This window comes from Colias croceus, chromosome 3 (assembly GCF_905220415.1).
Source record: "Colias croceus chromosome 3, ilColCroc2.1".
NCBI classification, from domain to species: domain Eukaryota; kingdom Metazoa; phylum Arthropoda; class Insecta; order Lepidoptera; family Pieridae; genus Colias; species Colias croceus.
The window spans coordinates 11629273-11656208 of record NC_059539.1 but is presented as its reverse complement, the minus strand read 5'-3'; the positions used below and the strand labels follow the sequence as shown (position 1 = coordinate 11656208).

The 26936-nt window shown below is 33.8% G+C and overlaps 2 protein-coding genes across 7 annotated transcripts in view; one reads left to right on the top strand and one right to left on the bottom strand.

Annotated features, from left to right (window-relative positions):
- The window catches only part of LOC123706360, a 70919-nt gene extending 62372 nt beyond the window's left edge, over positions 1–8547 (bottom strand). The window contains exon 1 of the mRNA XM_045655603.1: positions 8393–8547. The gene's annotated coding sequence lies outside the window, so the exon portion shown is untranslated. The remainder of the gene's footprint in view (positions 1–8392) is intronic.
- The window catches only part of LOC123706345 (long-chain-fatty-acid--CoA ligase 4), a 562712-nt gene that overhangs the window by 424530 nt on the left and 111246 nt on the right, over positions 1–26936 (top strand). The gene's annotated exons all lie outside the window — the stretch shown is intronic.

The window sequence follows — 26936 nt, the reverse complement described above, 5'->3', positions numbered from 1 at the left end:
ACATAACTAAGAAAAGATGGGTCTTTATTATATTGCTTCATACCATATAACTCATAAAGAACGATCCTACACCTATGTATGCTAGGTGTCGCCCATTTACTAAATGGTAAATCCTTGGTAATATTTAAAGATTTAACTTTAAATATTTTTTCAAATTCATTATGAACTAAATTGAAAAGATTTTTAAACATTTCACAAGGATTATTATTACAGGATTGATCATTCAGTACGGGCAGGTTTTTATTAATATTATCTCTAAATTTATTAATGCCTTTTTTACTTATAGGCCTAACATTAATTCTTTTAAATTCAGGTAAGCAATCCCATTCAAAAACTACTTTCTGGCCACAGTGATCCGAAGTGAGTGTATTGAGAATATTTTTCTCTAAACAGAAGCAGTCGCAGTATATATTATCAATACAGGTTGCAGAAGTAGGTGTAATTCGTGTGGGTTCATTAAAAAGTTTATACAGATTAAATGACTGAAACAAATTAACAATTCGTGTAGCCGTTTGTGTTTGTAAAAGTATTATTGAATTCATTATGATACGAAATACTGATACAGTTAACGTGAAAAGCAAATATTCCTGTTGTGTGTCTGTTCATATAATATAATTTATATGTTCGAGTTAATATTACAATATATATAAAAGACTGGCGGTTTTACCCGATATAATATAAAATATAGCCTTCCTCGATAAAAGTTCTTGAGATTAGAGCGTTCAACCAACCAAACAAACAATTAAAAAAAAATCTCTTCAGCTTTCTAATTAGTATTAATATAGATAATAATCCAATACCAAGGAAGTATTGCAAAAGGTATTCAATGAATAAAGATCAGTAGAAATCCAAGCGCGTAATAGTTATTACGAAAATAAGTAAAAACGATTACCAAGAATAGTTAATATTCATCCAGTTAGCGTTAATTTATTCGTTCATTAATTAATATTTATGGATCGATTGATTTGACATAAAAGTAATGATTTATCAATCGTATTATTAATTTGATTACGCGTGCAGTAGAAAATAGGAAAGTGGGTAAATACTAGCATTTATTAGCATACCTAGAGAGAAACAATGCTTATGTAAAGGGAAGAAAAAGAGAATTTTGAAGGTCAAGGTTGACCGCAAAGTTTATATCAAGAATCACAAGGCAGTTTGTCAATTAATGTCCATTTTCGGTCAAGTATGCAATATAACTAGGCGTAATTTACGTTTAATTGCCTATGATAGGTCATAATTAATTTAATTAAATACGGAAATAACAAACATTAATATACTCAAAAGATCTTCAATGAACTAAATTTCGTATAAGTAACTAACGTGAATATTCCTATAAATTTATGAAGAATAGAAAAAATTTGAACACGAGGCGGGACTCGAACCCGCATCCTGAATATTCTTCTTAAACTCAAACGTTTATTTCTCAACTAGACTTCATCCAGAAGCGCTTCTGAATCGGTAAAAAACTGTATGATTTAAATAACTCTCATAATATTTATTTTATAAGATCATGACAGATTGAACCACCCTGTATACAGTACAGTTACGATCAATGCGCATTGACACGCGTTGATTTCGAGCGAAATGTCGCAAGAACCACCCAGAGAGCGTGAGAGCCTCTCAACAGCATTGTACTGCGGTTCCCACAAAAATATGCAATCTGTAACAGTGTAAAACACAGAAATCGCGGGAATAACTGCTTTTGCGCAAGACAGTACGCTTCTTTGAAAAATTATAACGTGTTATGAGGTGTAACGGTCTTGTCAATATATGTTATGAATGTAAGCAAAATAATAATGTAGTTTTCCATCAATTGATAATTTTGTATGAGGGTTCCACAAGGATCTTTTTTGGGACCGCCACTGTTGAATATTTTTACCGTAGCTGCCTAACTGTTTTATCTTTCGAGTGGCAAAATCTATAAAACTATGTGTTACATCAAATTCTAGACTGTAAAATTAAAGTACTAAAACTAACGGTGACATCAAATCACAACTTAGATATAAAGGAAAGTGATCCTTAACCTTTAAAACCAGTAAACGATAAGCAAGATCACCTCACATACCATAACATCGGTAAACAGAGGCAAGATGTTTGATAAAACGCGGATTTATTTAAAGTCTAGTCCTGAACAAACACGCGCCTCGTTGCTAGGAGATCCCATCAGATACTGCGTTAGGTAGTGGATGAAAATAAGAGATATCCTTATAATGTGACTTTCTATTTAAACATTTGTTCTTGTCAAGCCTACGTATTTATAGTAAACTAGTCTCAGAATAGTGGACAAAATATGAAAGATATGAACAGAACTAAAGTATCAAAATTTCTCCCAGTTTAAGAGTCATACATATGACCAATTCTCATTAGAGAAGAATAAGAAAAAAAATCAGAAAAGCTGAAAGCCAATTGTGAAAAGTATCGTTCATAAATCATATCATTACGAGAAAATAGATCAATGCACGACAAAAATGTTGAGAAATTTATGAAATTAATTAATTAAACAGTAGGTAATAAATACCAGCTCAGTGTGCGTGCAACCTTATTTGTAAATTGATTTATCTTTTCTGGATTAATGATACGCGACAAATATCAATTTCCATGAAGATTAATGACTAAGGAAATCTGCAATGGAATGTGTACAAAAACATTTTTTTCGGAACTAGTAAACATTATTAAACAGTAGCTTAACTATCAAAGAGAAATCAAAATTGATTTATTGCATGAATAGAATGTATTTTAGGTGACGTTAAAATTTATAACTAGATAGTACGTATGTTGTGTGCAAATTATAATTATCTAATGTAAAAGTCTCTAGAATCATTCTGAGTAGTGAAATAAAACAAAAGAGACCCAAGAACCAATAACTAGAGTCTTTCATCTCTAATTACTATAAAGTGACCCAAAAACAATAAAAAAGTCTTCTGCCAGTTACTTGGCCTACCGGTGACTAATCTCCAAAATTGACTTAACTACGAAAAAAGTAACGGCCACGTCTTTTATACCGTAAGCTTTCATGAGATAATTTTAATGTAAGTCCAATCTCATGATGGTTATCGTTGAAGCTCGTTCACAACATTCCTAGGAAGAATTAAAGCAATTAAAATATATAAGACGAGTTTATAGACCTTATAACTCCAATTTAATATCTGCTAATTACTTCGCTAGCTTTAAAGACAATTTGTGCGACAACGAGACGACTGTAATCGTAATAATCTACTCGTTTCGGATTATCGTTTTGTCTCTGTTACTCACAAAGAACCGTAGCAGTAATTGATCTCTTGTCCTTTTCTAGATCCCGACGTAAGCTGGATTGGAAATTCAGGTTCAGAGCTCGATTGCTGTTTTTAGATTTCAAAATTCTAGGTGCAGTATAAGGTCGGCTTTAATGTGTCGGTTTACAACTCTTTTATTTCGTTGTCTTTCTAAATGGGCAATAAATATTATAAAAAAGTTGTTGGAAATATACTTACATAAAATCTTTGCTAAGAAGGTCGGAGTTCTCCATATTAAGAAAACTATTATATCTCACAGTGCATACGTAATTCCACATGCTGTTGCCATAAACGTGATAATGTATGAATCATGTGTCAGATGTTGACCGATTATAGTTAACACATTTGTCTACTGTTTTACATCCTTGTTAACTCAAATGGCATAATTTTGGGCACCAAGGTCGAATGTCAATTAGTCTAAATTTTTTTCATACTTTCATTTCAAACATATTGTAACGCTGAATGTTGTTTTTGACTAGAATGAGAGCATAATATTAAAAAAAATCGGAATTCTGTGATTTTGATTTCACCTGTATTTAGTAGTTATGTAATTCTTTTTATTTTGCGGTTATGGCTTTTGCCTTTAATAAAATATTTTTTACCTAGATGAGGAAAACACATTCGTCATGGTAGGTGTAACCACTTAAGGGTAATTCCTTAGTTTAAAGCGTAATAAAGGCACTTGAATAGGCACACGACTGTAAATTCCTTGTAAATTTACCTACAAAGCACTGGTTCTTATGTTGGAATGCATTCATATTTTAGAGATGATAATAATCTATCTGCTAATCTTCTATAAAACCCACATGTAATTTGCAAATTTGAGGAATTAAATCGACTATCTCGCAAACATATTTGGGAGCGTTCAAGTAATACGTAACGCAATTTGGGGGGAGGGGGGGTCTCGTAAAACGTTACGATGCGTTACAGGGGCGGAGGGGGTCTTTCTTACAACACGTTACGTAACATTGTTTTTTTTTATAAAAAATTAGTGAATTAAAACTCCAAAATTGGCAACCACTTTCATTTACGTTTTACGGGGAATCCCTTAATTGTATTAGTCTGGTCGTCATTTTTGATTTGTTCTCGTAAGTTGGCAAACCTTTTTGTTTATATTTCATTATTTTTATTAAACATCATTTATTGTTGTTCTCTTTGTCAGTACTTGTTAGTGATGATGATTATAAACATAATACGCAGGTGTTGCGGATTAAAAAGGATAAAATCTGTAATATACTTTTTTGTAACTTTAGGGTAAAAATGGTCACTTGAGTGTTACGTAACGTTTTGAGACTGGGGGGGGGGGGGTATAGTAAAACGTTATGGTGCGTTACAAGGGGAGGAGGGGGGGTCAAAAATATACAAAAATTGCGTTACGTAATACTTGAACGCTCCCTTTTTTATCCGTATTGGTATTTGAATAATTTATGAATTTTATCCAACCCTATTTACCTATATCCTATACAAATAACCTTATCTTGTGAGCCTTTACCATTAAAGATAAGTGACAAATCTTACGTTTAATGTTTAGTATTCCCTCTAACAACGATTTAGACAAATTGATGATTTAAATTTTAACTATTACTTAAATTATCGTTTCCTACACTCAACTAATTCTTCTCACATCTAACTCGTAAACACAGAGGTATTGTATAGAATTTCTTGAAACCGACAAAGGAATATTCAATTTTATGGTTCGGGATAGTGTCAAAGATTGGGTTTTTAACAAAAAAATTGACGATACGTGATGTGAAAACACATTGTTGTTAATGATCAAGCGTGATACGAAAATGAGGCTACGATTGTTCTTGGTATTATCATAGCACCTATAAAGAGAACTTATACTTTGGTAGTAGAATCGGATTAAAATATTTTTTATTAGTATAAAAAGTACACTCTTTAACAACTAATATCAAAATATGTTTTAGCACATTATGATCTGTATTTTTTTACCCAAATAAATGCTTATTTATTTTTGTTAGTTCATGACATTCGATTACGACCGCGACGACATGTTATAGTTGTCGCTTGTGCTTATTTATCATAGTAACTATTTAGTGATTTGTTGTAAGACGTCAGTGTTGCGTCTTTAGTGAGTCCGTAGAACATGTGGTAGAACACATCTGGTGACGTTACTAGTAATTTTGCTTCATTGTATCAGAGGATAATTGCTAAAACAATAACGAAGTTCGTCACAACAGTGCCCATAAAATGATTGTCTATGACCAACCATAAATTCAATAGAACATTCCACACCATAGTAAATATTTAGTACCTAATCTATGCAAGAATGCAGATCATAGATGGTCTACATCACAGTTGTACCATAGTATACAGAGAACTCTTTCTCTCTCGTTTTATTTATACTATGGTTGTACCACAGATTACAAAATACTACAGTTGTACAACTAATATGCGGTTAGCCGCTGTCATAAGCCAAGCGATTAAAAACTAAATGGTCAAAGTATGAAAGTAGTTCAATGACTCAGAAGACCTTTGCATTTTACTTCGCGCGGATTCCATGATTCACGCGGTACTTTGTAGGTATAGAGTCAGTGCCGGATTAGCCACGTAGCAAGAGTAGCAAATGCTACGGGCCCCGCGACTCGGGGGGCCCCGCGGTCTAATACCTGTCTGACCGTAAAAAATATTAATTTATAATACACGTACCGTAAAAAAAATACACGTACCTGCTAATAATTTAAAACTTTTCCACGTTTCTACAATGGAGCGCTGGCTACACCAAAAGTTGTGTTGTACTGCTTGCACTGCGCTACACGCAAGTTGGTAGCACGGCAAAACTAACAGGGGAATCCCCTGATATTGTCATCGAACGAGCTAGTCGTAACAACCCGATCAAATAAAATAGGATTCTATCGACTATCAAACCTTAGATTACAAAATAAAAGGCAGATGGAGCATGAGAATCATCCATCGCCCTTGTCAAAGAAAATACGAAATCAAAAACGAATACGAACCTCCGCCAGTGCTATAGCGATTATAGTGTCATGCAATACGTCAAAAGGGGTTTGCTATTTAAGTAAAAACTAAAAAAATGCTGTCTTGTGATATTTAAACGCTGTAAAATTTGTTCCCGAAAACAAACAAAAAGATAAAACATCGTTTTACAGGTTCTCTGTAGATTATTTCGCTTATTTAATTTTGTATACAAATAATAATTTTACATATTATACGAATAACGAAGGAATACAAAACTTCAACGTATGCTGCCAGTATTTTGAAAATGAATTTGCCATTTTTATGGGTAAAACGGTAAAATGGCTAAAAGATCTTCGAGGTAGTGCTGTTGGATTTTTAGATCGTGAATGTGATTATTTGTATAGTGCAATAAAGGTTCATGATCATTATAAGATAATTTTAATAAGCATAATACTTTTTTTTGTTACTTTTATATAGCTTAATAAAAACGTCAGAGTCGTTTTCGCCCGCGATTTAATTCATTTGAACTCCGTGATGGATATGACAAAATTATTATTATTCAGGAATTATATTTATTTATTATCCAGTAAAGCAGCTGACAATGTGGATGTTGTAAGGTGTCACTGAAAATCAGTGTTAAGGTATTATGCCTCAGGTATCCTGAGTGGCTTCCTTTTTTAGCGCAAGCAACCATACATAAATTTATGTTTTCTATTACCATTCATAATTTACAATGCTATTGTTGTTGTGTTTGTGTGTATTGGAATAAATGGTTTCTTCCTTCTTTCTTTCTAAAAATAAAATGTCCCGTGTTCTAGACTAAAAACTACCGCTATCCGCATTCATATATTTTGAAAACAAAAAATAATATAGGTAATCATTGTAATTTTGAAACATTTTTTTTATGTAATTTATTTAATTAAAAATTTATCGTTTATGTAACAAAAGAATTTTTACAATATGTATTATAAAAAATTATCATATACAAATATTTATTATAAAAATTAAAATTAAACCCTGACAGCTAATTTATGTAGAACGTCACTAACACCACTACCATAATAATTCAGATGATTGCAATGTCACCTCATAAATCAAAATCGGTTCAGCGGTTTATACTGCAGGGTGTGCCAAAGAAATATTATACATAGATACACTCGAAAAACAACCCTCTTTCTTCTGTAGTCGGGAAAAAATTTGGGAAAATTTTCAATATCTGGTAACATAACACCCACACAGAAGCACCGTGTACGTACAGTTTTATTTAATACCCTTTAACTTGAGAAACTATAGCAAACGAAGGGCCTCTTGACAGAATTTGCTACAGGCCCCGCGCTGGCTTAATCCGGCACTGTATAGAGTACTTAAGATGAAGTCATACAGCCTTTAGGTACTGCCTTCATTATTTACTGTGATATTTTTGTAAGCAAATAAATATAAGGGACCGAACAGCAGAATACTTGGAAATAGATACACTAATATTAGCGTTTAGCTACTATTATGTATTCTGTGCTAATATTTTACATAGATTTTAGCTTATCTTACGCATCGATTATTTTAAACATGCGTTAATTTATTGCTATTGTTTAACGATTTATTTAAGGAGAATGCTGTGTGCATTGATAAGATCTGATTTAATGATAAGACCCACTTCTCAAGAATCAATTAAAATCTACAGCTTTTTTTGTTCCCTGTAATACTTAATAGGTAGGTACCTACCTATCTATTACAAGGAACAAAAAGCTAGCTATATTCGAAAGGCGCTGCAGCCTGCAGGTTAATGGTTTAAAAAGTTAAGATGCTATCGACATCATCTAAAGCTTTAATAACTCTTTGTAAGAAGCTTTTGATTTGGTTGTATTATTATTTATAAAATACTTACTTATAAACAAAACATTGATATGAACATAAAATAATTTAAAATAGGTAGGTATATTTATTTATCTTTTGCCTTTCAGTGAATTTAAAGATTATAGAATCATATCCCGCCGTTTCTTAAAAGCCACGAAGTTCAAGATTAAGAGCAAAGTCACTTAAAGGGCAATTAAATTTCACAGCCGACACCAGTAGCCCTAACCAGAGACTCCGTATTGGGCGGTAAGCACTTAATGAAATAATTCAAGTACTCCACCACAATGGACCATTAAGCACATTATGCAGCCGCATTCTGTACTTACCAAATAAAAATATTCCGATAACAATAAGCACTAATCAGCCCTCCAGGGCGGTCACTCAATCAATTCCAAAGCACATGTCACAGAGTTAAACACGCACAAAATAAATCGGAAGCGCACGATACGACAAACGACGCGACGCGTGTGTCGCGCACGAAGGTTCGGCGCGGAATGAAAAACAATGCACGCCGCGCGGCGTGCCTTGCCCCCGCTAGAGGCTGCGCGCGAGTCGATGCAACGCGTTCATAATATGCGTCCGTGTCCTGAAGTTTGTTTTCAATTCAAATGTAATGGTGCGTGAATTCTAATCAGATCATATTAGGCGTTATGAACGGAAGTCACTTTATTTAAAGGAACTGTGTGTGGTCTGTAGACCGTGTGTTAGATCCCTACATCAAAGAAATACTTCGATTTGCTTTGTTTTAGTGTTACGAAGAATCGTACAAGCTTTGATTTCCTTCACTCAACCAGAAAGTATCAGAACATTTTTACCGTATTAACTGAATTACGTAAACATTACGAAGATACTCGAAAACATTTGAGTTTATTTACCAAATTCTCTTTTCCTCTTTACTTGCATAAATAGGTAGGTATCTATTAAATAGGTACCTACCTATTTATGCAACTTTTACTTACTTGTATTACTTGTTTTACTTACTTGTATTATTTGTATTACTTGCATAAATAGGTAGGTATCTATCAAATAGGTATGCAGTATGCAACGACCACAAAACGGCAGAATTTTTTTTATGCCTGATAGGTAAGAAATGTTTTGGTTATTGTTTATTGCGTTTAAGTAAATGATAAATCTATCGCTAAAATATGGGAACTAAAGCATCAATCAACCAATCTAGGTAATATGTAATAACATTAATTACAAAAATCTATTCCTTAAAATACCTATCTAGGTATGTAGTTTGTACTTAAAATTATGATAATAACAAAACGAACTAATTTGAAATTATAATACCGATAATAACATAACAATTAAGCACAACGCTTATCAATTCTCAAGAATTCAAGATCTCTTAACAAAAAACTTAATTCGACGTCAGTTTTAATTAATTTAATTCATCGTTCAGTTTTTATATGAATTCTTTAAAACTGCGGTTATACAGTTCTCACCGTGTCAAGTGAAACCTGTATTGACCACTAGTCTTCATGTATTATGTTACCTATCAAATTGTTATGAAAGATGACTCTAATAATCTGATTAAAATAAAAGTGATCTCTTTACTGCGGTATTGGGTGGATGGCTTCTCTCAAGCACGACAGTGTGTGTAAAAAATTGAGAGGAATTTATATTTTAAAAATTAGGTACTTTGCTAAAAATAATTTTGATCTAACGATATGGTCGATTTTTAGGAAACTATTTTTTTGTTTGAGTCTGAATTTGCAATCTGATACCAATCAAACCTATTTGTTAATCATTCTATCTCCATCGACGTTTAGACGTAGAACTATTTTTAGAATAATAAACTAATCTAGATTCTACTTAAATAACTAGGAGGTCTAGGTATTTATTGTGCATAAAGCCGCATTCGATTAGCGCTTTATCACGGTATGCAAAATGCATTCAAATCATTCCTACTTCCCTGCCAATTATTAAAAATTTAACAATTCTATTCCACCACTAAATTCTAAACTGATATTCCATTGTTCTGTTCATTCCAAGAACAAAAGGGAAGCGCTCGTCACACCACACAATGCACGTATTCGTATGTAAATATTATAATAGTGTTGTTACGGTTCTTACCCAAGCGATCACGTGCTCGATAGGCGATATGCTTTAGTTTTTCAATCGTGTTTTAGTTTTACTTGGTAGTTTCGCAAATAGAAACAACCTCTCAACGTTCTAAAATACATACATATTTGAAAAAATTAGAAGTTATATCCCAAACCGTGCTTATTATTACCTTTTAATTTTAAAACAATACAGCAACTACATCACATGATACGCGTGGCTTTTGGACAAAATGTAGAATATATTGTGTTAAACCAGATTATAATTTATATACGGATTCAATCAGCAGTTTTTGCACGAAAGAGAAATCTATAAGGTGCTTAATTTTCCAATGATTGCAACTACCACAGAATAAATATGGAACACTGTGATGGAACACCAATCGCTTGACACGCGTGGTTTCTGGACAACAAAGATTTCATACGGAATCAATCAGCAGGTTTTGCAAAAAAAAAAATTGACAATGAATGATCGCTTCTACCACAAAATAAATCTAGCAAGCGATTAAACACAAATAAAGTCCAAAACACAAAAGTCCATCAACCGTTACACATCCGGGAACTCCCAATTGCAAGCACACCCTTGACAGTCACGCTTTACAGACTTCCCGATTCCACATAAAATGATGTACGACCAGATATCCCGCATTTTGTGCAATAAAACTACACAAATAGAAGTTATTAGTACTTAGTGTGGAAAGAGATGTTATTTATCATACGTAACCATCATCGTGTCTAATAGTAATGGTACCGGATCATTTATAACAGTGCGAAATCTATAATATAGCAATTAGTTTTAAGAGTAAAACTTTATCACAAGGATGTTTGTTTTTCTGTCTCACAATATTTGTTTTTTAATCTATTAATAACGATAATTATCGGAATAAATCGATCATTTCGATTTTAAGTTCCAATTGATATCCTCCTCCGTTTATTGAAGTCTACCCATTGAGCCCCCAGCGGCCCGATCGGGCCACGACACAATAGATTTTCTATTGTGTCTGTGATTCCGGGGGCTGAGTTATTAATTAAAAACGCCTTTGAACAGTTGAAAGAAATACAGAGAAATTATCCAGAATCGGCGCTAGAACATAATAATTAGCAAGTCTTTGTTCCACGCCTCACTAACCCACTGTCGTGTTGGTTGCAATTCTCACGATCACTAGGAAACACTACTGGATTCCTTCCTGCCTTTACATAATGTACTTTCTAATGTTATATCCTGTAAAGGCTGTAAATATGATATGAGCAATTGCTATCGGATTAACAACGGGTTTTGTTTATATAGTAATTAAGTTTCAATTGCATAATTTAAAGGATATTATGTCAAACGTAGTTCGGTAACGATTCCAGAAGTTTCATTTTCTTTGACTGTAAGTTTCACAAGTAGTATAGGTAGGTAATATTAAAATAACGAGACCCTTTCTGTAGAATGCCACGCGGGTGAAACCGCGAAACGTAGCTAGTTATATTATGATATAATAATAAGCTGTTGTTTCCATTGGCATCATCTCTGAATTCTAAAAAAAACTGGATGATTAAATAATAATTAATAAGGTAGGTACGATTTACATTTTCTTTATTATTTTTCAAAAAACTACAGTCAAGGGAATCTTCAAGGTCTTTGTTCAGAGCATCTTCGCGCGCTACAAAATGTGAAAATGGCGGGCTTATAATTCTGGCGTACCAGTAAGTCACGGAGGCTGGTGACAGTCGAACCGTGACGCTGACTCACCCAGCACACGCTGACCGTGAAACATGCGTGTACCCAACCAAGGTAATGTTAAATATGAGGATTTTTTACTAAAGTCCAAAAATGATGCGCAAATTATAGCACGTTTGTCTTAAGTCATCTAATAGATATTTATGTGTAGAAGCTTCTAGAACATCTTAGAGAGATTTTGGGATCCACATATTATGATATCATGTTCGAAGGTTATTGCATCCTGGCAGTTGGCACTAACAACAACCAATGTTATAAATATTGGTGTTTCTCCAATCGTTTTCGGATAGTTCTTAAACATGAAACAGTACTCCTTTTTAATTACCTTGTTTTTTGTAAATACATTAGAAAGAGGATATTTATATAAAATGAAATAACAAACAAACTCAACAAGTCTCATTTTTACCAATTTTACAGATACAATTGAATAAATTCGCAATGAATCCTGCAGTATTTGGAACAAGATGGAAATTCTGTTCGTTAACCTTTTACCAGATCATTATAAACAACGCAAAAATATCACGTATGCTCTATACACAATATTGTGAACTCATGACATTTATTTCAGTATCTAACTTCAAAGATCGAAAGCATTTCGTGTCATGTAACAGTTACATAATTCATTTAGTTTTACAAGTTCAAGTTTCAATGGACAAAACAGCGTTTCCGATGCTCGCTTTCCGGATGCATCCCGGATCTATTTTTAGATAATTAACTTACTAGCCGAAAACCGAAATTGGTAGTTTGTAGTAGGTTCAATTTCATTTGTTTGTTACTCTTGGAGTCTTGTTTTTCCAACTTTACTTTGGCACATTATGGTCAGATAGATAGATACAAAATATAGAAGAGTTTGTTGAAAAAGGGAGGGAAAAGGTTGAAACAATGTTTGAAGCTGTCAAAATAATCTTCCCTAAATCTGATCTTAATCAATGCAGAATTATTCCATTTTTGAGGTAGGTACACATACCAATAATATTTTCGAGAATATACTTTTTATCAATTTTGTATTTGCTCTGTGGACTGTGACACATTTTACATGCCTTAGTTATTGATATAATAACACACCAATCCCTCGTTCCATTTGATTATGCACGGTTTTAGTCAGCGATAAATAAGCGTACTTATAACAAACAATAGAAGCGATATGATTCATTAATGATGTGGAAATTATTTGTTTTAGAAATAGGTACCTTAGGAAAAACAATTGAGTGAATTTTCATTTTTCTATGCAAACATGTGATCATCGAAATTGTGAAGTTATGATGCTGTGATATTGAAGTAATCAGTTAAGTTTTTGCATGAATAACCAGGTAGTTATACGCTTATTATAAAATGTTTTCGGCCTTCCAATCTACATATTAAGTAACTATTAAGGACAACCACCACCTTGCAGCATGTAAGTATAGATATACCAGCTGTGCTCCGCGGTAGGTACTCGCACCGTTCTCGATAAATGAGCTATTCTAGCACCGAAAGGATTTTTCAAATCGGACCAGTAGTTACTGAGATTAGCGCGTACAAACAACAAACTCTTCAGCTTTATAATATTATTAGGTAGTACCTCTATATTAGTGTATAAGTATAGATTAGCACCATCCTTATCGTTGGATCTGAAGAACATGACTTTAAATAGTCTCCGAGTTGTTAAAAATAGTATTATGCCCAGTACCTACATAACCTTCGATTCATTATCTAACTCCACAGGTAAGCCAATTAAGAAATAGAAATAAAGAACTCATTGCATTATTTCGACAAAAAGAACATTGATACATCATATTCTCGGTATTTATAAGACAAAAAATTAAAAAACATAACAATCGAAATATGTAATTAAGTGCATTTAGTACTAAGATAAAATACCTCCTTGACTTTATCAATCGACCTTCCTGCTATTGTATTGAAAACCATCAAAATAATATCGTTTTATTTTAAGCATAAAAGATGTGTTTATGTATGATTCGTGAACATAATACACTAAACTTTATTATTAAAAAAGATTTGAACAATAATGTTTACCAAAAACGTTTTATAAACATGAAGGATGGATACTTTAAGAACAAGTAAAAATTTTTGTAAAAATCATCACTTATGTCTAATTTCCTCCTGTCCTTTTTTTACGATAACCGATAAATTGTTTATAACCGGGTATGGCACATTTTAAACATTTTTTTTTATTTTAAGTAGGTTCCATAACATTATTATTTATATTGGAGAAAGCTTTTTGAATCAAATCAGTGTTATTGTTTGGGAGATAGCCAAGTTTAAATTAACAAAATATGAATCTACAATATTTATTGAAACGCAATCTTTATGTATCGTTTACTTGCTATAACTAAATTTCTCGCAGACACTAAACTAATAGCAATTTATGACTCCCTCTACCAGACACCATTTTATAGTCACTCATTAACACCCGCATGAGTGCTTCTTGGAAGTCCATTGCTACCCTTATTTAGAGCAAATATTACAAGAATGCTATAGCATTCAGACGCAGTTGTTCAAACAGTTTTAATCGGCACATTTTACGGCTGTCATACGTCTGGTGAGTTAGAAAGAACTGGGTTATTGTAATAAACTCAATAATGTTATACAAGGTGTCCCAAAAAGTAGTGATGAACGGAAGCTGGGAGATAGAGGACCTAGAGGGCTATCCGAATCAACCCCATGTATGTTACGCGATTTTTCGTATTTTCGGAGTTATGACGTTTTTTTTCAATTTTCACCTATCGCCGAGTACGATGATATTTTCACTCATGGTGACGTCAATTATTGCGCTAGATGCTTGATTTTTTTTTGTTTGCTAAGCTGAAAGATAGGCCAATTCAGTGTGCTAACATTTACTATCGTTAGATCTTTGAATGGAATAAAAAAAAATTAAATGCCAAGAAAGATAAAATTACCCAGTATGTTCACCACTTCAAGGGCCCGTAACAAAATAAAATCACATGTGATTCGGATAGCCCTCTAGGTCCTCTACCTCCCAGCTTCCGTTCATCACTACTTTTTGGGACACCCTGTATATTATGAGAGATAATCTGATATATATTTTAGTCACAAAATGTCAATGATAATTAAAAGATAGGAGTTTAGAAACGCCTGTCGGTGTTTCCTTAAAAGCTTTTTCTTTTATTTTAATACCTTTGTAGTAAGTCTTCAAAACTTTAAGATAAAACTAAGTCAGAATGGCTATTCCATAATTTCAATTTCAATTGTCATACCTCGCGGTTCGCAACCACTAGGAAAAGGCGGTAAGTAATATCTATAAACAAGGAACAAAACAGGAACAAAGCATAGGTACCAATACGCGTGCCTCTCTTTCCCATAGCCATATCAATTCAATCCACACATTATGCAATGGATCCCAAGTTCCTGTGGAACAATCCGACTATTTGACCATAAACAGTGCCGCATCCTGGCTCCGAGAGGATGCCAGGACGCGTGATTGGGGCCCTAAGTGTCCTTAAAAATGCGGATGTTACGTGATGTAATTAGTTGGAAATAGTTAGGATATTTAGAGAATTTGGATAGGTGTTTATAGGCTACTAATATATTATGTAATAATCGATAGTTATAAATGCTAAAGTTATGACTCTATACGTTCTTACCTGTTCTGAAATGTTATCTATACATATAATAAATCTGTAGAAGGGTCAATTCTGTACATTGAAAATATTGAAAAAATAAATAGCAGGGGGTGTTACTGGATCGATACCAAGCCCAAATATGTGATTAAAAAAATTTTTGTCTGTCTGTCTGTCTGTCTGTCTGTCTGTCTGTCTGTCTGTCTGTCTGTCTGTCTGTCTGTGTGTATGTTCAGGCATCACGTGAAAACTAACGGTTCGATTTCGATGAAACTTGGTATAATTATACCTTATTATCCTGGGCATAAAATAGGATACTTTTTATCCTGGAAAAATACGTAGAAAATTTTTTTTTTTATTTTTCTTAATTTTTCCGCGCGGACGGAGTCGCGGGCGAAAGCTAGTCCATACTAATATTATAAATGCGAAAGTAACTCTGTCTGTCTGTCTGTTACTCAATCACGCTTTAACTACTGAACCAATTTGCATGAAATTTGGTACAGAGATATTACATAGGCTACTTTTTACCCCGTGAAATAGGATAGATTTTATCCCGGAAATCCTACGGGAACGGGAACTATACGGGTTTTTCTTTGACTGCGCGGGCGAAGCCGCAGGTGGAAAGTTAGTAATTTATATATTAACTAGCTTACCATAAGTTATATATCTACTAAAACCTTCCTCTTGAATCACCCTATCTATTAAAAACCGAATTCCCACACCCTATATAATAAATCAAAATCTATTGCGTAGTTTTAAAGATTTAAGCATACATAGGGACAGAGTAAGCGACTGTTTTATACCTCTAATATTATAGTGATATATTTGGAGTAGTTGACTACGATTTTTATTCGTTGGTAGTTATGAATGCTTATGTTATGACTTTCTTTCTACATTCTTACGTGTTCTGAAATGTTATAAATTATATATTAACGCCTGAAGTTATGCATATATAATAATTTTAATCTGGGCAAACTTATTAGTTCAGGATACATCGCCCATTTTTGAAAGTGACTACTATCAAGCTAATTTTCCGTTTGTAGCTTTATTTTGATGAGACGCCCAATAATTTCGTGTACGAAAGTCTCGATTGTGGTAGCTAACAGAGATAATAAGGATAAAATTTTTTTATGAGGATTTGATGGTTCTCAAATATTTATTACTAACTGAATTTTTTTTTGTTCAATCTCAAGATAATTACCTAAATTATTCGAAAAAATATTTGTCCTACAAAATCTATGGTTGGTTCAAAGAGTCCCCCTTTCCAAAGTGTATCGATAACGAGGTCATCATAAATGATTACTAACAAGCTGATTTTTTTGTTTTCACTTAATTAATGTTTATATAATTCAACAGACATATTGTCCTACAAATTGCGTAATGAATATTTGAGAACCATCAAATCAAAAAATTTTATCCTTGTTATCTCTGTTAGCTACCACAATCGAGAGTTTCGTACACGAAATTATTCGGTGTCTCATCAAAATAAAGCTACAAACGGAAAATCAGCTTGATAGTAGTCACTTGCAAAAATGGGCGATGTATCCTGAACTATAATATAGTAATTTCATTTTGAGAAATAAAAAGTTACAGTCGCTGGCAGAACAAAGAAAAATCAAATATATTTATAGTCTATATATAATATGTATAGGTGCCTATATACCTATAACAATGTTAATATGAATTTAAAATGATGTACATAAATAAATCTCTATAGGAATGATTTATTCAGAATGACCTCTAACAAATAGCAGATTTTTTGTTCAAACTACCATTGTTTTCTGAAGCGTGCAAATAACTCAGCTATTAATTTTAATTATTTGAAATATTTGTTTTGTTTTTACAATATATGTGACTTATTACTATAGGAATCAATTGTAATAAAGATTTTTTTTGTTTGTAAATAATGTATTTAAACTAAACCTTTGATGGTTAGGTTCCAAAAAATACTTTTTAAATTAAATTCTTTTCAATTTCCCGAAATCTCAAACATTTTTTATCGAAAATATGATTTTTTTTCCTTCTTTAAACAATACCCATCACGCATTATTTAACTTCTAAAATACTGCTTTTGGTTCCATATTTTGAAAATATGTACATTTTTACATCCATGACATAATATCGAATGGAGCGATGATTACAGTGACCACACGGCATGACGAGGAGCGGCTGATGGGCCATTGTTTTGTTTCCTTGTAAACATTATGATGCCACTTATGTGAGATAACGGTAGATGACTAGCCTCTTGTCCCGGTTTTACCTGGATTGACCTGGGATAAGAAATATGTATCTAAGTTATAATTGATATTACTCGGTAAATATTACCTTACTGGTAGCAAAATAAATTTCAAAATCAGTTTATTAGTTAATGATTTTATGTACAGAATGCCATGAACTTAACATAAAAACAATTCTTTATGTTTAATTTTCAATTTTCCCCCTTTAAATACCAGTTCTGCAAATTTTGTGGTATATTTTTTCACTTACTTTTGATGCTTTCTTTTCTGAGAAGAATCACATAAATCGGATCAAAATAATAATGTAGGTACTACGAATTGAGAAGTAGAACTTGAACCAATAAAATGTGTTATTAAGGTATTCCATTTAACATTCGCCACTGGAATTTGAGTTTCTGTCTAACATCACACAGTTCAAACAAACCGTGGGTTTAAACGAAATCCTTCATTTAGGTCGCTTACCTCAATAATATTAACATTGCGAATAAGGTGATACTTGATTATTGCCAGAGGAGAGTTAATTTTTTCAACAAACAATCATTACAATCATTGCTTTATTTATTTGTAAGAGAGCATATAGCACCGTTTTCTGTGTAGAATTCTAAAAGTTAGGTTGCATAAATAATTCATATGACTTTTTAATTCAGCCGGGTAAGACTCAACTTTTTTAGAGATTTTTACTTCAGTCTGAAGATAAACACAAAAAAAATTTATATCGAATCGCAAGTAATAACTAGCACCTATAACTACGATTAATCTAGACATCTTATATCCTATTACGTATCGTCATAAAATATTACGTTTTGTTTGGTAACCCAACCCAACAACATACTACCACATAGGTTAGTGATTCCGGTAACATTTAGAAAATAGCTCAGCCATTCACACCTGCAAATATGGAGGAAATGAAACGCATAAGCAGAGGAAGTTTTGCTCTAAAACGCATTTCCACTTAGCTATTTCGTTATTCCATTGTTTTGTTAAAACTTCCTTGTGCGTGGGTTACAGGACTTTGGTCTCGGATGTGATTGTGAGCTTTTCATATTACTGTAGCAGTTGTGAAGGTCCGTGTTATAAACATTAAGATATACTAAGTCTTTTACAGAAGAGACGTCGTATTCATAGCATGTTCAATGTTCAAAGCATATTGGCATATTATTTTGAGAATTAAGGAGATTCCAACCCAATTAAAAATAAGAAGATAATAAAAAATAAATGTGGAAAGCAGACACTATACTGTAGATAAGAGATTTTCTTAGATAAATAGACTATTTTCTTGAAGACCTAAATATTGTTAAAGAAACATCGCCCGTAAATCCAAAGTTTGACCGTATTCACACCGCAAGAGGATAAAATTTGTCTGACGCCTTCTGTGGTCGATCAATCTGTTCTTTTTGGGCACAGTTGGATAAACACGTCATAATCGTTCATCGCTCTAGTCTACATATTGCTACATAATATTACCTAGTATCAAGCCTAGTATAGTATTATATTATTATCTGTGCTATTACCACAGAATACATGTTATCTATTACTTTCAAAAACGTTCTATGTAACTGTTATGTGCGTAGGAGCGTAGATCTGGCGCCATCTTTGATTAAAATATTATGTGTAGGTTTGACCCTTAAAGCGAATTGTTTAGTAAACAAAAACACTATAATTAATTATTTGTAAACCGTGTAGGAAGAGTAAATATTGACATTTATGTTAAATTTAATTGACTGTTTAAATCAACCTATACCAATAAAATACAAATACAGTTTTTTTGTAGGAATCATAAGCAATAAAAGTTAGTAGTGTAACTAAATGTAGAATAGAAATACAATAATAATATATAATTCATATAATATGAAGACCTACATAATCTATTATGCCTATTATTATTAAACTTAAAGAGCTTTCCGTCTACTATCTTTTCCCCTATACTTGTTCAAAGCTTTACGTGATCTTAAGAAAGTCATTTTCCGTCTGTTCACTGAAGTATGTAAGAGAAAACGTCATATTAATGTAAACCAAAGCTGGTAAAATTAAGCAATATTTAAATACCATTTTAATAGCGAAATGCGAGACTCGGTAAAGGAAATCTGAGTCAGTAGAGTGAGCGTTTAATTGCGCTGGAAATAGATCGCGGTGCGCCCGCGCATTGCCTTGCCACCTGGACTGGGTGATCTATGATTTGGCATTCTTGGGAATTCATTATTATGATTTCAGTATTGAGATAAACTATGTGTAAAAGATATAAAGGAGGAAAAGACGAAGAAAAATATTTTGTATTTATTTCATCGAAAATGTAAATAATGTTAATGCTTCGTCTTTTTACGGTCACGTCAGAATTTGTAATATCTCTTCAGTTGTAAATGTTGCAGAGATGTTTAAAACTAAAATTATTTCAGTGGACTACCTGTAAAAATATTAAAATATTAGAAATAAAAGTATTTTTTTTTTCATGCATGAATATTTATGATTTTCCGAAGACATTTTTACTTTTAATAAAATTAAAATTTTAATATTGAAATCCAAAAATCATAGTCACCCACTTTTCGAAATAATACGCGCATACTTCATCCGCGAACCCCGGACAGAGTCACGTTCAATAGCTATAGGAATACGATAAATATAAATTAAGATACTAACTTCTATTTTTGGCATAAACATTTAACATAAACTGAAGGGTAAATTGACGGCTAGATTTTTTTCAAAGGTACAAAAATAATTTAGAACTTTGATTAAAGTTTTTTTTGTTTCTTCTAGCTAAACGGCTATATTGTTAGAATTCAGTTTAAAAATCTTAGCTTATTTATTACCTTTTAAATGTATAGCTATGCCTATTTCATTGCTTGAAAAAAAAATATACCGGCCGAATTGATAACCTCCTCCTTTTTTGAAGTCAGTTAAAAATGAAATTGTTTGTTTACAAATTCTCTCGTATTTAAATAATTTCATTATATAACATTTTTTACAATTAAGTAACCGATATAAACAACAACCAGATACCACCGCTCCAAACCACGAATAAATTTGCTAAGCTTCCACACCTTTAAGGGTTGACCTTCCTCTGGGAAACAAACTACTGTATCGATTCCGTCGATACATTCGATACATTCACTCGATACTTCCGAGTTAATCGTCACAGTTTCATTCGCATGGCAGTGGTACCTACTCCCACAGGTGTAAGTAGCTTTGGTACACTCTGCTTGGGGCTGGAGAATGATACCGGCCACAGGGTAGGTACTTTTAATAAAGTAATTGCATCATACACTTATGAAATTGTGGTGATCCTGTATAAAAAAAATTACTCACATAGACCGTAGACCGGTGTGGTATCAGAATCGCATCAAACATTCCAGACCTTCATTAAACATTCTTTGTACTTTGTAGGAATTGTTAAATAAAAAATACTCTCGAAGCTCACTGCTTCACTTTATTGAATTTTACTGTTCAAAGTTCAAACTGTATGTGTAAGTACTTAAAATATGAAATTATGCTGGGACAATACATAGGTACAGTTCCTATCTCATTACATTTATTTCTCAAGTCAACTAAATCTCATCACAATATTCAGCGTTATTAATGAAAGTTATTTATAATTATGTATCTGTAAATTACATAAGTCAATTAACAAAACATTTTTATTAATTACCTAAGTCAATTAACATAACATTTTTATGTATGCCTCATCTTTGTTAATTAATAATAAAATACATTCCAGTCTCCAGTTACAAGTGGAATAAACCAGTCGGGAACCGGGTCCCTTGAAGCATGTCGTGCGGTCGAGCCGGCCGGCGCTCCCACGGACAAACATACTAACCCCTTAGCATTGTGGGAATTTGCTTTAGCAAACATTTGCGATTATATCTTATAGGGAAAAGAACGATTTATATCGCTAAGGGGTGATAACTGATAAGCTTATGATCGTAATTAAAATGGAAAAATAATTAGTGTAAGAATTGAATTGAAAGTGTAACGCCTGTAGTACACCGACGCGTTCGCGTGCGGCAGCGAATCTCTGCGAAACTACAGCGTAGCGAAATATCTGCGAAACGTTAGTACACAGCAATGTTTCGCAACTTTTTCGCATTGATATGCCATTGTCATTTTTGACGACTGCAGGTGCAGACGTAATTTCAGAATGTCATCTCAGTCAATGTCATTTTTAGCAACTGGTGACACATACACAACAATATATTTTTCTTATCGTTTGGGTGAATGCACCGTTTCAAAGATAGTAACTCAAGTATGCGAACAAATTTGGAAAATACTACAGCCAGAGTACATCCCGGTTCCTTCTACTAAAACATGATTGGAAATAGCTGAAGCATTTCAAACAATATGGGGTTTTCCTAATTGCCTCGGGAGTATTGACGGCAAGCATATTGTTATTAAATGTCCACCTAACAGCGGCTCACTGTTCTATTGCTATAAAAAACGATTTTCTACTGTGTTATTGGCAATAGTTGATCCACATTACAAATTTACTTACATAGATGTAGGATCATAATTATGGTAAAGATTCCGATACTACAATATTTGAGAACTCATCATTTTATCAGCTTTTAAAAAGTGGACGGTATCTGAATTTGCCAGCTCCTGATGGGTTTTGGGCAGGAAAAAGCAAAGATTGTTAAATAAACTTAAGATTCTTTATTAGACGATGCGCGTAGTACGAAGGGTAAAGACGGAAGAGTAAAATTATAAGATGACACATAGGTATTTGACATACACATTTGTTTATACAAACTCTTTTCACCAACACTGGCCCTTAAACAAATGTGTAGGTACATAATTATTGTACAACATTAAACAAGTTTAGTTTTTACAATTTAAGAATTTAACAAATTTATTGTAAACCTAAACACGTTACAAACTTATAATGCTTTTCTTTAGTAAGTGGTTTTGTTAAAATATCGGCAGTCATTTCAGAAGTACACAAATAATTCAAATTAACAATATTATCTTTTACAACTTCTCTTATAAAATGATGCCGCACATCTATATGTTTCGTACGAGCATGATACATAGGATTCTTACACAATTTTTGTGCTGATTGGTTATCATTAAAAATCGTAACAGAACAATGCCTACCTAACAATTCATACAACAGAGTTCTTATGAATAACGCTTCTTTACAAGAATCTGATAGAGCCATAATATATTCTGCTTCTGTGCTAGAAAGAGCGACTGTTCGCTGTTTTCTACTTTCCCACGATACAGAACAGTTCCCAATTTGAAACACAAACCCAGTGTACGACCTACGATCGACCTCACACGAAGCCCAGTCAGCATCAATATACCCATTGATGTCTAGACCACTTCTACTAAAAACAAGTTTGTAGTTTACAGTACCCTTTAAATACCGTAGTACGCGTTTCGCGGCCTTCCAATGACGCTGATCATAACAATCATTATACTGGCTCAGCATGCTTACCGCGTGCGCGATGTCTGGCCTGGAGCTAACTGAAATATAATTTAAACAACCAATTAAATTTCTATATTCCAAATTCTCCTCCTTTTTATCAGCCTTTACAAGTTTCAATCCCGATTCCATTGGAGTTTGAGCTGGCTTACAGTCAGTCATATGAAAACGGTCTAAAACATTCTTTATGTAACTAGACTGATCAAGATAGATATTATCTTGGTTTCTTGTGATGCGCATACCAAGTATATGGCTGGCTGGCCCTAAATCCTTCATTTCGAATTCTTGCATGAGTTTCTTCTTTATTTCAACTTTCATTTGTGAATTTCTGGTTGAAAATAATAATATATCGTCCACATACAACCCAATGATGACTAATTCTTCACCATATTTTGATTTAAAATACATGCAGGGCTCTGAAGACAGTCTTCTGAAACAAAGTTTTGTAACCAACACATGGTTTATCTTTTCATACCAAGACTTCGAAGCTTGCTTTAGGCCATAAATTGCTTTATGCAATTTATATACTTTATGCTCACAGCCTTTTACTTTATAACCTTCCGGTTGTTCCATGAAAACTTTTTCTTGCAAATCTCCATTTAGAAAAGCAGTTCTTACATCCAAATGATCGATATCCATCTGCTTTTCAGCTGCTAAAGCCAATAATATGCGAATAGTGGAATATCGAACCACTGGAGAAAAAGTTTCCTCGTAATCAATTCCATAGCGCTGTGTAAAACCTTTAGCTACCAATCTGGCTTTATACTGCTTTAGATTTCCATCAAGATCTTTCTTTTTCTTAAAAACCCACTTGCACTTAATCGGTTTTTGATCTTTAGGTGGATCAGTTAATGTCCAACATTTATTTTTAATAAATGATTGATACTCATCAGCCATTGCTTTCTTCCAGTGAACAGCTTCAGCCCCTCCTAGAGCTTCTTAAACTGTCTCTGGTTCATCTCCAATGCAGGTCAGCATTGCAGTACACGCACTGTCATATTCCGATGTATCCATCGCATCTTCAAGTGTCGATTCACCTGGAATGTAAGTGACATCGGAAGGATCAACAGAACTACTGCTGTCAGAGTCATCTAACTCAAAAATACACTGTCTTCTGGGATTAGTTACAATCTCGTTTTCTTCCCCTTTTTCTGGTGATAGTGAATTTTCAGACTGTGCTACTTCAACATGAGAATCATTTGAGTTTAAATTCTCAGTCTGTAAATTATTTATCATCATGAAAAAATCACCATTTTCACATTTTTCAGTGTTTTTTGTATAGAATTTGTTTTCAAAGAAAGCAACATCCCTTGATTTAATAATTTTGCTGAGATTCTCTGGATCAATCAATCTATAACCCTTACTATTTTCACAATATCCTACAAAAATGTAAGGTTTACATTTTGAATCTAATTTCTTACGATTCTGTGTCAAGGCATAAACCACACAACCAAATATACGTAAATGGCTAAGATTCACCTTCTCATTAGTCCATTTTTCCTCTGGCGTGCTACCGTAGACTGCTTTTGTAGGGGACCGGTTCTTCAAATAAACAGCGGTATTGACCGCTTCTGCCCGGAACTGCCCATCTAAGCCTGCGTCTCGTAACATGCTACGAGCCTTCTCGACGATTGTCCTGTTGGCCCGCTCAGCAACGCCGTTCTGCTGAGGCGAGTGCGGTATGGTAGTCTGGTGAATGATGCCGTTATCCTTCAAATATTCCTGGAATATAGAATTGACATATTCGCCTCCATTATCCGTCCTCAACAATTTTATTTTTCTATTGGTTTGGTTCTCCACCATTGCCTTGAAATGTTTGAAGTTATCGAAAACTTCACTCTTATTTTTCAGAAAATAAATCCATGTTTTCCTACTACAATCATCAATAAACGTGAGGAAGTAACTAGCACCACCGAAAGATTTCACTGGCATAGGCCCGCATAAATCACTGTGTACAACACCTAACAGTTCATTTGACCTACTTTGTGCCTTCTTAGGAAAAGGTAATTTGCTAAGCTTCCCCTTAACACAAGCTTCACATTGACTGAACTGTGATTTATCATAAGTAATACCACTAGCCATACCTTTCATTAACAAATGCATACTCCTCATATTGAGATGTCCTAGTCTCCTGTGCCATGTCTCCTGCGTAACAGAGTTAGCAGCCGCCTGGAAACTCAGCTCAGTTTCTTTCTTACAGCTCTCAGATGCTTTCTTCTGCACTAAATCTTGAGCTTCTGTATTTACCTTGGTAGTCGCAGATTCTACACTATTCCCTGAAAACATAGAACAGCCACCACATCCTACCACACACAGATCACGCTCTCTAACAGATTCTGCAGTTTCTAATTGATAAACACCATTTTTATGTACAGCTGTAGCTGCTAGCTTTTTACCATAGAATATATTACAACATTTTTCATTAAAAATAACTCTAAAACCCTTCCTAGTTAACGCACTGACTGACAACAAGTTTGTAGCTAAATTCGGTACATGATAAACTTCACTGATTGTTTTGATGCCTAATTTCAAATTTACTTTTACATCACCACGACCAGCAGTAAATAGTTTTTCACCATTAGCCACCTTGACTTCAGACACATAACCAGGAACAAAGTTATTTAGTATATTCTTGTCATGACACATATGACTACTCGCACCAGAGTCTATTAACCATATATCATTCTGCACACAAGCTGATAATGCTGTCAATAGTAACTGGTTTGTTGAGCTCTCCGCCTTAACTGGATTTACAGTTCCTCGAGAAGTGACCAAGCTTCTTGCACTTAAAGCATTTGATTTTCTTACGTGCCGCCACCAACGCTGTTGAACTCGTGTCACCTTTTTCATCACGTCGATGCTTCTCCTGCATGAGCTTCGCTTTGACCACTTCACTCGACAACTTGATATTAGAATTTTCAAGTGCCATTATGAGTGGATCAAAGTCTTGCGACAAGCCACTCAGTAAGAGAACTGCAACGAAATCGTCTTCCAGAGGTGAACCAATATCGTTCAGCTGTTGACTTAGGTCGCTAATCTTCGCAACGTAAGCTTCCATGCTTTCACATTCGCATAATTTTGTTGCAAACAAAAGACGAAGCAAACTCAGTCTCCTTGACAACCCCTTGTCTTCGTACGCCTTTTGCAAATTAATCCATGCATCCCGCGCCGTCTCTGTGTTCCTTACATGCGTAAAAACCGAGGGCTTTACTGACAAACAGATCTTAGCAAGAGCTTTCTGAGATCTCTTCATATGAGCCGCATCTTTGACATCTTCAGTTTTATCTTCCGAAACGACGTCCCATAAGTCCTCGTGAATGAGTAGCATTTTCAGTTGGAACTTCCAATTACTGTAGTTTTCTATGCCGCTCAACTTCTCCACAGGAGTTAAAGTCGAAACCGATGTCGATGTCGCCATTTTTACATGTATGGACGGGCGTTTTAGTTTATTTATAAAATTACTTTTATTCTGCCAAAACTCAAAAATAATTATATACAGAGCAAAGATAACGTCCTGGGCCCATAACCTGATGGGTTTTGGGCAGGAAAAAGCAAAGATTGTTAAATAAACTTAAGATTCTTTATTAGACGATGCGCGTAGTACGAAGGGTAAAGACGGAAGAGTAAAATTATAAGATGACACATAGGTATTTGACATACACATTTGTTTATACAAACTCTTTTCACCAACAGCTCCAAAACCTTTGCCAGGTTTCAAACAGACTACACCACATGTATTCATTGAAGATTTAAATTAGAAACCTTTCTAATGAGACAAGAGACGCAGCAATGAATGACAATGATAAAAAAAGATTTAATAAATCATTAAGTAGTGCACGAGTAGTAGTAA